The sequence below is a fragment of the Bombina bombina genome, chromosome 5 (assembly GCF_027579735.1).
Source record: "Bombina bombina isolate aBomBom1 chromosome 5, aBomBom1.pri, whole genome shotgun sequence".
NCBI lineage: Eukaryota > Metazoa > Chordata > Amphibia > Anura > Bombinatoridae > Bombina > Bombina bombina.
The window spans coordinates 658,230,802-658,246,566 of record NC_069503.1 but is presented as its reverse complement, the minus strand read 5'-3'; positions in this window follow the sequence as shown (position 1 = coordinate 658,246,566).

Below are 15,765 nucleotides of genomic sequence, written 5' to 3'. Positions count from 1 at the left end.
AATCACCTTAGCACCCAGGTGGGAAAGTGCTTAGCAATCAAAGGGATAAAGCATCTCTATATCTATATTTAAAGGCTCATGAAACCCACATTTTTTCTTGCATGATTCAGATAGAGGAGGCAATATTAAACAACTTTTCAATTTACTTCTATTATTTAATTTGCCTAATTCTCTTGATATTCTCGTTGAAAAGCATATCTAAATAGGCTCAAGAGATGCTGATTGGTGGCTGCACATAGATGCTGCTTGTTATTGACCCACTCAAGTGTATTGCTATTTCTTCAACTAAGGATACCTAAAGAATGAAGCAAATTAGAAAACTTTTCTATAGGTAAAGTTCAAGAGGTAAAATAGATCATTGGGAACACATTAAAGGAGACAGCATTTTACCGTACAATGCCTCTTTAAAATCTATATTTTAAATACACAAAAAGGCTGTTCCGGCAGTAGTGCTTGAAACAATGCATATTGAAAACACTGAAGAAATATCCTCTATTTAAAAGTACATTTAAGTCAAAATTAAACCGTCATTATTTAGATAGAACAGTAATTAAAAACAACTTACCAATTTACTTTCATTAACAAAATGTGCACAGTCTTTGTATATTTACACTTTTTGAGTCACCAGCTCCTACTGATCATGTGCAAGATTTCACAGAATATACGTATATGCATTTGTGATTGGTTGATGGCTGTCACATGATACAGGGGGATTGGAAATAGACTTAACTTTGAAATTTGCCAGAATAAAATCTACTACTCATTTGAAGTTCAGACTAAGGGCTCGATGATTGAAAGCTCTCTGGGCTGGCGAGATTATTAATGGATGCTCGCCAGTCCTTCTATTTCCCTGGGGGAATGATCTAAATCCATTTTTTACCCTGAAAACAGGGTTTTTCACTAAGGGGCGTATACTGCATTTTCATATGAAATGTGCACAACAAAATTCGTATTTTAAACATTATACAAAACAAATATTTGAACCATTCACACAAAAATAAGCAGGGAAAAATTGTACTGTTAAGGTGAATCTAAAATCATAACACAATTCTTCACCAAAAATCGTATGTTAACAAAAAAGTAAAATTAGTATGTAATTTACACAGGAATGAATCAAATTAAATATGCACAGTGTAAATTGTAATTGTAGTACACTGGATGTGCAAAAATCACACAGAAATTTGAATTTATAAATAAAAAATGCACAGCGTAATTGTTGCTTTTTCGTAAAATGGGCTGAACATGGGCGTTCCATGGGCGTATATGACAATGTCTCACTAATCCCGGCGTAATTCTATAAAGATTTTCGCACTGCAGATATCACAGTTTTTTCTCGCCAACTAAAAGATGGTGAGCTTTTCTCAAAACAATATGAACACTTATAACCCCAATAGAAAAACAAATGCATACTAAAATAAAGGCGAATGTAAGATGCTATAAGCAGAAAACAGCGTAATGTGAGTTATATTGACTGCAGGATTTTAATTTTAAAGTGCTCCCCCTGCTCCCTGATAACTTCGCACTAAGGAGCAAAGTTTCCCTAACCAGCAAGCTCCAATACTTTTAATAGGAGCCATCTCGCAACTCGCAGGGACTGCCCCTTTTTTACGATCATTGCACCTGGGCAGCCCTGCGAGTGTCAGTGAGAAACAGAAGGTTTGAGCTAGTGAAGATTATATCATCGAGCTCTAAGTGTTATTGCATTGTCTTTGTATCATGTATTTGTTGTTACTACAAATCTACTGTATTTACTGGTCCTTTAAGAAGCTGTGGATGCAAACCTGCAGCTGATAGTTAAGAAGCAGTGGGCATCAGACTACTGCTTCTTAACCTTTATGACAGCTACGAGCTGGTAGCTTTCATACCCCCAAGGCGGATTGTGTAAGCCCCTTAGCTGTGATGCTTAGCAGACAGGTTTGGAAATATCCGCTCCTTGTCCACCCAGGAGTTATTAAATGGCCCCCATAGTGTTTAAGACGTATGCATACTTCTGAACCAGCCTAGGTATGTTCCTAAAAAAAGATATCAAGAAAATTTAATAAATTTGATTTAAAAAAAAAAAAAATCAGATATTTTTGTTACACTTGCATGTTCTATCTGTCATTAAAGTTTAATATTTATTGTCATGTATAATGTTTAGATAACTGTTTTTTATTTATTAACCTTCAAAAAGCATAGTGAAAAGCACACAAATATGTTCAAGATTTAAGAGATTAGACACAGAAAAAATTCTGCTAACTCCGAATGTGGTCATTTTTTAGAGCACAACACCTTATTAATTTCCCAAACAACCACTGCTGCAATATCTCCCAATGGTTAGCATCCCAAACTCCATTAATTTCTTAAATACCAGTACCCCTACACCCCTATGTAGCATTGTCCCACCTTGCAACAATCATCAGTCAAATTTAGTATAACTGACTCCCAATGCAAGGATACCTACCCTAACCATAGACCACATAGCCATTACCCACCAATACTCAATATGGGTGGGTAATACTACTTGGACAACAGGTAATACTTACTCAATATGGCAAATAATGGGTTAACTACATTTGCTGATACATATGGTTTACAAGTGAATATGGCTTCCTGTTCATGTGATAAGCACTAATTAAAGGGATATTAAAATAACTAAATATGTGATATAAGCATAATATTGAGGTTATCCTTTAGTCATCGTTGCTGCCATGTTGAAATCTAGCGTTCACTCCATTCCAGGGATGTGTTTGCACATATACAGCAACTCTCCTTCAGATACCTGCAGTGTAAACTAGGTTCCAAAATTTCAGAAACCATTCTTAGAAGGAGGTGCATAAAATGTGTTTAGTTTTTAAGGTCTCTTTAATTAGTGAGGGGTGTTAAAAACTAGAGGATCCAGTAGACTTTAACTATGCAGGGTCAATGTGGGGTGTGTTAATTATGGTAGATTTATTTTACTGACAATACGAAAACATCATGTAAGTTTAACTCCTAATAGATATTTATTAATAAATAAAGTTTCAGAATGACAGGTTGGTTGAATATTGCTAGTGTGTACGGGTGAAATCGTTAGGTTTGGATAAATCTTCCATTACATATATTCAAAATACTTTGTACTATGAAGGAATGGCACATTAAACCTCTTTTGACAAGTGATGTACAGGGTATCTGTTGTCATGGTGTTTACACACCATTTGCTTTTGTGTAAAAATGTATGCTTTGTCCCATATTCCTTAGAGAGGCCATAAAAACGTTCTGTCACCTGCAAACACTGCAAATTAAACAACTGGCTCAAGCAATTTGCAGCTTTTTCAAAATCTAGGTTATAGATTTTGCTTTTTAACCTTTCTTGGAAGCTTGAGACAAAGCACAATTTTTACACAAAAGCAAAATGAAAATGTCATGGGCAACAATGTGACTACAAATTTGTCGCCAAAACAATTTAATCAAGCCAACAATATCACTGCTGTTATAGCAAGGAATAGGTTTAATCAGAATGAACTGCTCTGTGATCCAATTCACATTGTCTTGATCAAGAGTTTTAATGTATATTTAAGTGTTTATTTAAAGGGATAGTAAACACCAAAATGTTTATTATTTAAAAAGATAGATAATCCCTTTATTTACCATTCCCCAGTTTTGCATAACCAACACTGTTATAGAAATATATATTTGTACATCTATAAGTACCTTCTATCTAAGTTTCTGCAGACTGCCTTCTTATTTCAGATCTTTTGACAGACTTGCATCTCAGGCAATTAGTGCTGACTCTTAAATAACTCCACATGCATGAGCACAATGTTATTTATATGAAACACATGAACTAATGCCCTCTAGCTATGAAAAACTGGAAAAACTGTCAAATGCATTCAAAGAAGATGCAGCCTTCAAGGGCTTAAAAATTAGCATATGAGGGAGGCGAAGCTTATCACGGAGCTGAGTGGATGTTGCATAGCAGAGCTCCCCCACAAGATCGCTAAAATCCCATTCATTTTAACCCAAAAAGTTATAATAACCTACTGGTTTGGCCTTCTATTGATTCCCCAAGGCACTCGGTTACACAGCACGGCAGCAGCTACGGTGAGCTAACACACATACAGGGCGGATGCAGCCGACAGAGATCTAACTCTCCAGCATAGAGCAAGGCCTTCCTTTCTCTCCCCGGAGCAGCTCACAGCATTGATCTGGATCTCCTGTTCGACCGTCTGTAGAGCTTTGAGAGACTCCAGAAAAGTGCAGTGAGTAGCGCATCAAAGACTCACCATCTGACTTGCTCCAGTGCACTCACAGGGTACGGTATCTCCAAACACCCCACACTATTACCCGCTGGAATAGGTAGTCAGAGCTTGACAGGCTGAATACCGGGGCTCATATCTCACACACATCAGGGAGACAGGACACGACTAAGGCAGTTACCTCACTGGACATATGCAATTCAGTATTACTGGAGAGCCATCTTACAAGCTCCATAAAACAGCTCCCTCCTCCCTTTCCTGCAGAGTTTTTATACCTGTGGGTCATATCCCCCTCCATTTACCCAATTTGCCTACCGGGGGCAACTCCCCAGGAGGGTGGCTGTACAATATCTCTCTTCGCTAGAGGTCCCATACATTAACAACGCTCTCATTACTTCCAGAATACTATTCTCACATCTGAGGTAACAACACCTAACATGCAGTGCTAAACCCCCAGCTGTAGGGGAGCCGGGTGGTATATACCCCCCTGACCCATTTTTCATTAAGGAAGACTCCTTACTTAGGACATATTTACAGTCTCTTTCTGTTGGGTCCACTCTGGGATCCTGCTATTCACGATTCAGATGGCTCACAATATGAGGAAAAAGCAGAAGCACCAAGATCATCCTAAAAGGACTTTAAATGATCATTTTCATAGTAAAACTCTCTTTGACACGGAAGGATCAGAATAAGATTCCATAGATGCTGTCTCCTTGTATGGTAAGGTCCCCAAACCTACTACGTCCTCTAAAGAATGGACCAATATCTCCCAATCTGCCATTCTTGACTCCATTAAAGCCCTGGCAGATAAAATGGACACTCACCACTCATCTCTCAAACAGGATCTCAGCAATTCGTGAGTGAGTTGAAGAGAGACATTGCTTCCCTCGGGGAGTGCACAGAGACGCTGGAACACAAGCATGAGGACCTCAATGTGGATCATTCCAACCTTCTTGCATATTCTCAAAATCTAGCAGAACAAATCTCGGATCTGGAGGCAAACTAGCAGACCTAGAACTTAAATTCAAAATAGATTAAGTGTTCAGGTGTTACCCTTGAGTTCTCCAAAGGCTTATACTGAGGACCCAAATAAAGGGTATGTGTCCCAATACGATCCGTGTGTGAGGGGACAAGCAGTCAAAATGGTGATATAAACCAAGGGCCTCAAAGCAAAACCTTCCAACAGTTTCTTAAGTGTCGATATGCTCCACTTCAGCCTAGATGTCAGAGGTGTGGGTAAATATACGCAAGTCACTAAGGTGAAATATCGTCAGCCAAAATCTCTTACCCTCCACTGGTCTGGTGGGGTGCCTGGGCACACTGCTGTACTTCCTCAAGGACTGGTGATGGAACCTTTCCGGGAGGGTGCAGTATGCGTGTCCTTCCTGGCGTGCTGAGAGGCTTGGTCGTAGTGAGGGTGCACTTCCTGGTGCGTCATCAGTGACGTAGCTAGGCACTCTGGTTCAGAGCAAGACTCAGAGGGGCGGAGAGTAAGCCCGGGACCCAAGGTGAATACAGCAAGCGAGCAGCAAATATTTCAAGCGGTATGCCCAACCGCTAGTGAACAAAACTGCAACGGAACAATAAGATGCGCTCAGAAATGTAGTATGCTGAGAAAGGATATTTATTTAAAGTCCAATGCTAGTGCAAAGCAACAAGAACATGTGTGGATGCGCTTTTTCCCTGCGCAAGAATCTCCACATTAGAGGGGTATCTGAAGATGTAATTTCGACCGACTTACATAACTATCTGTCCGGACTTTTTACTGAGCTTCTTGGACAGGAGTATCTAATAGATAGAGCACATAGAGCTCTACATCCACAAAATCTATCATCAAACGTGCCAAGAGACATTATCATCCGGGTGCACTATTATATATTTAAAGAAAAAGTCCTAAGAGCCTCCTTTCTGAATAAGAACCTGACAGCGCCATATGACACAATACAAATATTCCCAGATCTCTCCCCACATACTCTGGCAAAACGTAGGACATTTCAACAACTTACACAACACCTTCATTGCCATAATGTAAAGTACAGATGGGGATTTCCCGTAAAGATTTTCTTCCAACATGGGGACCACTCCTATGTCATCTCCAAGCCCGATCAAGGTATGAAGATTCTGCAATCACTTGGCCTTACCCAGGCAACAAACCAGAGCCTTCAGGACTCGGAAAAGCCGGGATCCTTAAACTCTGCTGCACCTGAATGGCAACCACTGCCCAGAAGATCCATTTCACAAGCTAAAAGAAACTCTGGATCCTAAGACCCCACCTTAACACAACATCTCTTCTCTCACCTTGAGGTTATTTGATTAAGCCTGCCCAGGGGGTTGGTACGAGCACACATACGGGTACCCATCTTACCCTCTTAGCTCTCTATTACCTCTCCTACACATTGGAGGGACTGCTTAACATTTCACAACAATGGATGGATGACATTACCTATGGACAGAATGAGCTCACAAATGGGTACTCATCTTACTCATTGTTTTAATCACAGCTCATAATTTTTCTATAACTGCTATCAACAGACAGGTCTGATTTGTAGGGGTAAGCCCCATTCTGTATTACACAGTTATGTTTTTGTTTATTCATGACTTATGTGCTTCATATGATTCGGTAACCTCTCTCCACAGGAATCAATGTCAATTCTTTCACACAGTGTAGGGTTCCCTATAAACAAGCCCATGCAACCATGTACCCACTTATTAATTACTCTTACACACACTCACTAAGCAAGAGATGGAGTATAGTAACAAGAACACCTCCTATATCACGCATCTCTTGCAATCAGAGCACCAATCATAAATCAACAATCAGACAACCTCATCAGATTCTTACCAACTACTCACACCCTTATGTGTATATATACAATAGATCAGATCTTCTTAGGCACAAGCACCCTACAAAATTGTATCTATTCCTCACTTAAAGGTAGTAGATTATAGATAAGAATGTAGATGATGGAATGCTATTACAATGTCTGTTCACATCTGTTAGAAGCATATGCATACTACAAAATCCTAACTGTTCTTCATTTAAAGGTAGCAGACTGTAGATAAGAATGCAAAAAAGAAAGAGAAGCAGTCTGCCAGGAACGAACAGCAGCATCAATAGCTTGTTCTATGGCACGGTTACCACCTGGAAGTAGCTTCTTTCTGCCTAATTGTGCTTTTCATAGAGGAAAACTTTCCTGTAGTATATTAGTCTGATCCCGCCGACATGGTCAGTCCAGCCCCGAAATACCAGGCAATTCTCCTTTGAACAAGGAAAAGGCAACCCCAGATGATCGTTTCGGCCTTCTGTGGGCCTCGTCAGTGAGGTGCAGCCATTTTCCTCTAAGCACATTGGGCAAGGAGTCCATGTCTGGTTTGCCCCATCACCCATAGGGAGACTATCCCCAGGGTCATATTTACATATGCAAAACAGAAAGAGAAGCTGTCTGCCAGGAACAAACAGCAGCATCAATAGCTTGTTCTATGGCACGGTTACCACCTGGAAGTAGCTTCTTTCTGCCCAATTGTGCTTTTCACAGAGGAAAACTTTCCTGTAGTATATCAGTCTGATCCCGCCGACATGGTCAGTCCAGCCCCGAAATACCAGGCAATTCTCCTCTGAACAAGGAAAAGGCAACCCCAGACGATCGTTTCGACCTTCTGTGGGCTGCGTCAGTGAAGTGCAGCCATATTCCTCTAAGCACATTGGGCAAGGAGTCCATGTCTTGTTTCCCCCATCACCCATAGGGAGACTATCCCCAGGGTCATATTTACATATGCAAAACAGAAAGAGAAGCAGTCTGCCAGGAACGAACAACAACATCAATAGCTTGTTCTATAGCATGGTTACCACCTGGAAGTAGCTTCTTTCTGCCCAATTGTGCTTTTCACAGAGGAAAACTTTCCTGTAGTATATCAGTCTGATCCCACCGACATGGTCAGTCCAGCCCTGAAATACCAGGCAATTCTCCTCTGAACAAGGAAAAGGCAACCCCAGACGATCGTTTCAGCCTTCTGTGGGCCTTGTCAGTTAGGTGCAGCCATATTCCTCTAAGCACATTGGGCAAGAAGTCCATATCTGGTTTCCCCCATCACCCATAGGGAGACTATCCCCATGGTCATAAGAATGTAGATAAGAATGTAGATGTTGGATTACTTTTGTGATGTTTGATTATGCTTACTAGTTATGTTGTGCTCTAGTTATAGTACCTTTCATGTTCTGAGACTATTACTGTACTTGGTAAGTCGCTGGGGGACTATACATATGAGCAACTACCAGAATAGAATTAACTCTGCCCCCACCCATATTAGACCTTGTCTTAGGCATCATACTTGAATGATATTATCTTCACCTCTCACGTACCAAATGGGACTTCTTTTCCCTCCTTAACCCCTCTAATTAACTAAAGCCTACCCCTTTATCTTAGTGAGCAACTAAAACCACTAATGTCCTCTAGCGACTGACCCCTATCTCGCTCTTGTATTGTTGTATGTAATTTACATGTGAACTATTACTGTATCTATCATAAGTTCAAACTACAAAATATGTTAACCTTATTTGAGGCTTTTTAGGTAGATATATTGGACTGTACTTACCATGACACTTAAATCTAACAATGAGCTTTAAGATTCCCTATACCTCCTTTCTTATCATTGCCCTTTTATGTTGCATGTCGGGGGGATTCCATTGCCGTCAGGCTCCCCCTATGTACCTCTTACTTCATATTTCCCTGATACATAGATGATATTAACCCAAGAATAGTATCAATCTACTCTCCACTCCGCTCATTACTTCTGCTCTAATCCATTCCTAACCGCTTGCAATTAGCAGAAGTATTATTTCCCACTCTCCGCCTCCCTTTAATTAACTAATTGTATTTCAATTATCTCATGCATGATCATTTTTCTTCCCTACCCACTATTAAAGGGACAATGAACCCAATTTTTTTTCTTTCATGATTCAAACAGAGCATGCAATTTTAAGCAACTTACTAATTTACTCCTATTATATATTTTTCTTCGTTCTCTTGCTATCTTTATTTGAAAAAGAAGGCATCTAAGCTTTTTTTTTAGGTTCAGCACTGTGAACAGCACTTTTTTTTTATTGGTGGATGAATTTATCCACCAATCAGCAAGGACAACCCAGGTTGTTTACAAAAAATGGGCCGACATCTAAACTTACATTCTTGCATTTCAAATAAAGATACCAAGAGAATGAAGACAATTTGATAATCGGAGTAAATTAGAAAGTTGCTTAAAATTGCATGCTCTATCTGAATCACGAAAGAAAAAAATTGGGTTCAGTGTCCCTTTAAGCGGCTCTTGTCTGCTGAATAACCTTATAATATCCTCCATTACCACAAGTGCAGCTGAATCATACATTCGTTTAGACGCAAACTTTGACTTCCCTTATAGTCTGGCTGAAGAGAAGTCAGTGTCCTAGGTACCTGACTAACATCCTAGCCCTCACCCCGTCCCTATACTCCTCCCCAACTACATCTCCCCTTCTTCCATCCCTTTTTTTGTTTTTTCTTCTTCTCTCTCTTCTTTATCTTCTGTTCCTTCGTTCAGGATGGAAATGGAGGGTCTTTGTTTCCTAACCATAAATGTCCAGGGTCTCAACTCCCCCACGAAACGTAGTTTATTGATGAACTTCTTGAGAAAATCTAAGACAGATATAGCGTTTATACAGGAGACCCATTGGACGCTAGATACTACATTCACATCTAGGGGATATCCGATAGTTCTAGAGGCCTTGTTTCAGTCCAAGTCTAGAGGGGTAGCCATGTATCTTAGCAAAAATATTCAATATGAGTCCATCTATTTGGAAATAGACCCCTGAGCCCGTTACATCATACAGATATGTAAAATAAATAGTCATCTTATCACCCTAATAAATATTTATACACCTAATTTCCTGAATGGGAAGAATAGCAGCCATAAAAATGTCGTACCATTTCATTTCAATTGTAATTTCATACCCAAACTCACTTATCTATTCAGGTGCATACCATATAACATCCCTAGACCTCTACTGAATAAACTACAGAGCCTCATAACAAACTACGTATGGAAAGACCATAGACCTTGGACTTCTAGAACCACATTACAGAGACCAACTTCGCACGGGGGCTTAGCACTTCCTGATATTTTTCTTTATTACACTGCGGCCAGATTGTCACACATACTCAGCTGGTCAATTGCAGCTGATTGCCCCCATTGGGTCGATACTGAATCGACTGCCCTGCCGTCAGGACTCACATTACCTGACCTACCATAGATTCCCTCCCACTACAGGGAAAGACTAGATAACTTACCACCAATTATACTAGATGCCCTAAAATTTTGGGACCACATCAGACATAACTTGGATCTAGCATCCCACCCCTCTACTGCCCTCACCTTGACCGGAGCCCTTTACTGCCTCCCAGACTCCCATGTGAAGTCCTGGCGAAACCTACAACCCACCCTAGTTACAGACTTCTATGACCAGGGTCACTGGATCCCACACTCACAATTCTTCATGAAATATGACATACCTCCTGAAGCCTTCCGACTTAATTCTTGGCTGAAATCTTGGGGTTTCCCTAGACAAGATTTGAAATCTCTGTACAAATGGGAGACAAAGTGGCTTCAGGGACACAGCCTTAGACACACTCTATCTTTCCATTATAATATCATCCTTTAACCTACCACTCTCCATAAAATATCCCAACATAGAGCCTGGGAGAAAGAGATAGGTTTTATAGCTGACAACAATACATGACATATGCGAATACTCATAACCAAAAAACTCCTTCACTGTGCTACTCTTTGGGAACTACAATACAAAATTATTGTACGGTGGCACTTAGTACCCTCCACATTGCACAGGATATATGCCACTCACTCCCCCAGATGCTGGCAAGGTTGTGGACGGATAGGGACTTCACTACATATTTGGTGGTCCTGCCCCAAGATACGTCCCCTTTGGAGATGGCTCTTTCGTATTCTCAATCTACTTCATATTGACCTACTTAATTGTACATTTGTACCCTATACATTATGTCATTCCTTGGTAATGTATTGTTGTATATCTGAACCAATTTCTCAATAAAAATGTTTAAAAAACATTTTTTTGCATATGAGCCTATCTAGGTTTAGCTTTCAACTAAGAATACCAAGAAACAAAGCAAATTTGATGATAAAAGTAAATTAGAAAGTTGTTTAAAATTGCATGCCCTATCTGAATCATAAAGGTTTAATGTAGACTTTACTATCCCTTTAAGTATATGTAACATGGTTCCATGTAATATGAAATAGTTTATACACAAAAGGTTGGTTTTTGGTAGACTTATATATATTAAAAGAACTTTATCTTACTTATTAATACAGTACATAGGGGTCGATTTAACAAAGCCTGGATGGACAGGGGATTTCTCTTCCATGAACTTGTCTGCCAGTGTTTGCAGAAACTGGGCAACAATGCGCTGCCAGCATTTATCATTGCATAAGCATCTGCTTGTGTAATGCTGCCCCCTACTCACGCTAGCCCAATGTCAATCACCCCGTATGAATGTGTCCTGGGCTATTTTAATCCGCCCCCTAAGAGCTGGTATAAAGGTTTGGTAGCGGCAGTCTGATGACTGCTGCTTCTTAACTTTCGGCTGCATGCTTGCTCAAGCAAGACTGTAGCAAAAGGCATCCAGAGATACATACACAGCTTAATAAATGGAGCCCATAATGTTTACTATGACAAGTTTGCTGACATTTTGCTAGTATGACAGTTGGGCTATAACAGGGTTCTTAAATAATATGGTGGAGGGCAAAAAAAACCTGTCAACAAATTGCTATATATTAACTTCAGATAAAATAAAGATTGAAATAAAAGCCAATATTTTTTAACACACATAAAAAAGTCTGACTTCAGAGAAGGGAATAATGTGAAGATGCTTATATTATATATATTTATTTAATTGTTTAAAATTATAATTAATAATGATTATAATAATAGTTATATACCAACACAGCACTTTAACACAATGATTAGCATGTTGATATTATCTAAGGTAATGTTTTATGGGGTCACATTAAATAAATGTCATTCTTCTCAGAGAAACTCGTCTTATAGGCTTATTTCTCAATGATGTATTTAATTAATTTTTGTGCTAATAACATGCAAATTGTTACAAATAAAATTAAAACATTATGACACATAGGTGGTCAGCTTGTAAGGACAGGCAGTGCCTTCATTTTTCTGTAGTGTGTCAAGTTAGTAATGTATCATGTAGTATTTATAGACAAGTGTGTCTTGAGGGAAAACTAGATGTAATCAGAAATCAAAGAGAAGTCAAAGATGGTGATTAACACAGCAGGGGATTGAACAAGTTTTTCTTAGAAACAGTTGATTCCATTAATGCTATTATTTACTGAAAGACAAAAAAGATATAGAAAGATCTACGTCTTTATAGGAGTAAAGGGTTGGATGTGCATTTAGTATATAAAATAACCGCAGCTAAAAATAGAATAAAAGGATAGTGCATATATCTCATAATACAGATAAACCTCATGATAAAAGATGAGTGTATATATATATATATATATATATATATATATATATATATATATACTATATATATATATATATATATATATATTTAAACACAGCTATTCTAACACTAATGAACTAAGATTAAATTTAATTTGAATCTCTCTATCAATGTACTACTTTCAAGGGCCATAAAATTTAGTATAAAAAATGGATATTTGAGGTATTGTTGCCCTTATCAACTAATTGAAACGTTTTGTCGCTATTATCAAGCTGCAGATGCAGCTTTGGAGTGTCTTCGGTGCACACTCGCTCATTAGACTACTATTTCCTAACCTACATGCCAACTATGAGCTTTCAGATTAAAAATCACCCTAAACTAGTCTGACCATGGTGTTTGAAAGCCCCTGCCCATGCAGATTGGCCATGTGAGGGCAAGGGACTGCATTGCCAAGTAGCCACTTGTGCAATGATAAAAGATTCTGCGGTCTCACCGTGATGTGAGAAGCCAAAGTTTGCCACCCAGTATTTGATAAATGGTTTTACCAATCCTTTAAACTGTTTAGGTTGTAGCCCTGGCTAATTTTTTTGCATTGCAAACCTGTGAACATTTTCTTGTGATTTTAAAATTCCTATTTATCATTTCAGCATTGAGTTAAATTATTTAAAACATAGTCTTACAATGACAGCTCTATCTAACGTGTGCTTTTTGTGCATTATTTTCAGGCTCAAACATTATTTGATGCTGTTATTTTTCTTTTCTGTGCTGAACATCTCCTCATTTCCTTTTCACATGCTGCTTTCTGTCATTCTGCTGCTGTAGTCATAGCAGTGATAATATAACAAAATATGTTTGTCTTTTTTCAGCTAACCACCATTAAAGCTGTATGACTTATTGACATCTTTTGTCTGATTGTTATCCCTCTCTGTCTCTTGACATTTTTATTATTTTCATGGGAAAGTGATTAACATTGAAGTCTATAGCATCCTTAAGGGGCAATGATGTATTGCATCCCTGAATGCATTGTGTTTTATTAATATAAATCTTATATAAATACCAAAACCCTGCTATTTAGAAAGCAGATAGAACATGTCAACATTATTTAAATAAATGTTGTTATATTGAAAGACACATTTTACAGTATATAAAAAAAAATGTTTTGTGCTATATTTTTAATATATGCAAATATAAATAGAAACCTAAGTCTATAACAATTTATTATCTAAAACATTTAGACATCTAAAATAAATTACAGTAAATAACAGTAGGGTACCCTATCAGTTAAAACATAATACATATAACAATAGTGAAAAATGGAAGTTTAGTATATAATGTCCCATAGTTGGCAATATAAGCCAATGTGCACAAAAGATTGTCCCTCAACGTGATGTGAACTTACTAGGTGAAATTCCTAATGTGTGTCCCAACAGGAAAAAAAATATAACAATAAAAATAAAAGTAAAAAATAATGAAAAATGCTAATAAAAAATAGTGTCAGTGTTATCCTTAATTAACTGATAGGGTACCCTACTGTTGTTTACTGTTATTTATTTTAGATGTCTAAATGTTTTAGATAATAAATTGTTAAAGACTTAAGTTTCTATTTACATTTGCATATTTATAACCACTTTAGCCTCGTTGCCGCTCCCTCTAACGGGATTATTGTATAGTTTGAAAGGTTTTAGGGACTTTATTTGGGAGCTTGTGGTTTCATAGGTGTAGGCGCTGTAATTGCCAAACTATACACATTCTATTTTTAATATATAAATAATTCTAATGTATGATTTAATATGCAAATAATATGCTCCCTTAGGGACAGATTACTAGTGGAGCGCAAATGTTTTAGTGACCGCTTGCGTGCAGGTTAAATTGCTTTCCTATCACATGTTGAGCATAAATACGATCAAGTGAGCACAAATGCAATTTACGCTAGAATGATTACCCCAACTTCAGAGCTGTGTTTAACTGTCTCTCGCAACAAAAAATCTCAGAAAACACATCAAAAATATATTACAAAGTACAGTAATGCCTATAATAACACTATCTAATAAAAATGTATATATATATATACAGACATATATACACTTATAAACACTTAAATACAGTATACACATATAGTGCATTAGAGCCTATTGCAGTTAAGTAGATGAAAATATGTAAAACATATTTATTCAATGTTCATTTTAATAGTTATACTGTGTATTTACTGTACATATTATACTGTCCAATGTTCTGCACATACCAGAATATTTTCTATGTATTTTTAAATAGATATTCCTATATATCTGCATATATCTATACATAAATACTCATATACAGTATATATATATATATATATATATATATATATATATATATATATATATATATACATATATATTCAGGAAAAAAGCAGGCACTCTTCGTTTAAATTCACAATTTTTACTGTGAAAAAGTGACGTTTCGGGGTTTCAGAAGTCTGAAGACGGGGGTGAAACCCCCGAAACGTCACTTTTGCACAGTAAAAATTGTGAATTTAAATGGAGAGTGCCTGCTTTTTTCCTGAATATGCAAAACCTGTCTGCTGTGCACCCCGGACAAACGTTAAGAGTGCTATACCATAAGGATTTGTTTATATATATATATATATATATATATATATATATATATATATAGATAGATAGATAGATAGATAGATAGATAGATAGATAGATATATATAATATATGAGTTCAACCCGATGAGTGCAAAAAGTTTACTTCTAGCACAATTAGCGCTCTAGAGTAAGCACTAAGTAGCGCTCCACTCGTAATCTGGTCCTTATTAGGTTATAAGAGTAAAGTATGTTCTTTTTTATGGCAATGCCTGAAAAAAATAAAACATCCAGTTTATTGCTAATTTAAGAAACACATTTATTTTGAAAACATCAGTCTTGGAAAACAACTATTTTGTTAATCTTCTTTAACATACTGTAAATGTTGCAGGAAATGACAGCTTTGTTTTGACTGCTGAATTCTATCATTCTCTTTATATGGTCTTATCATC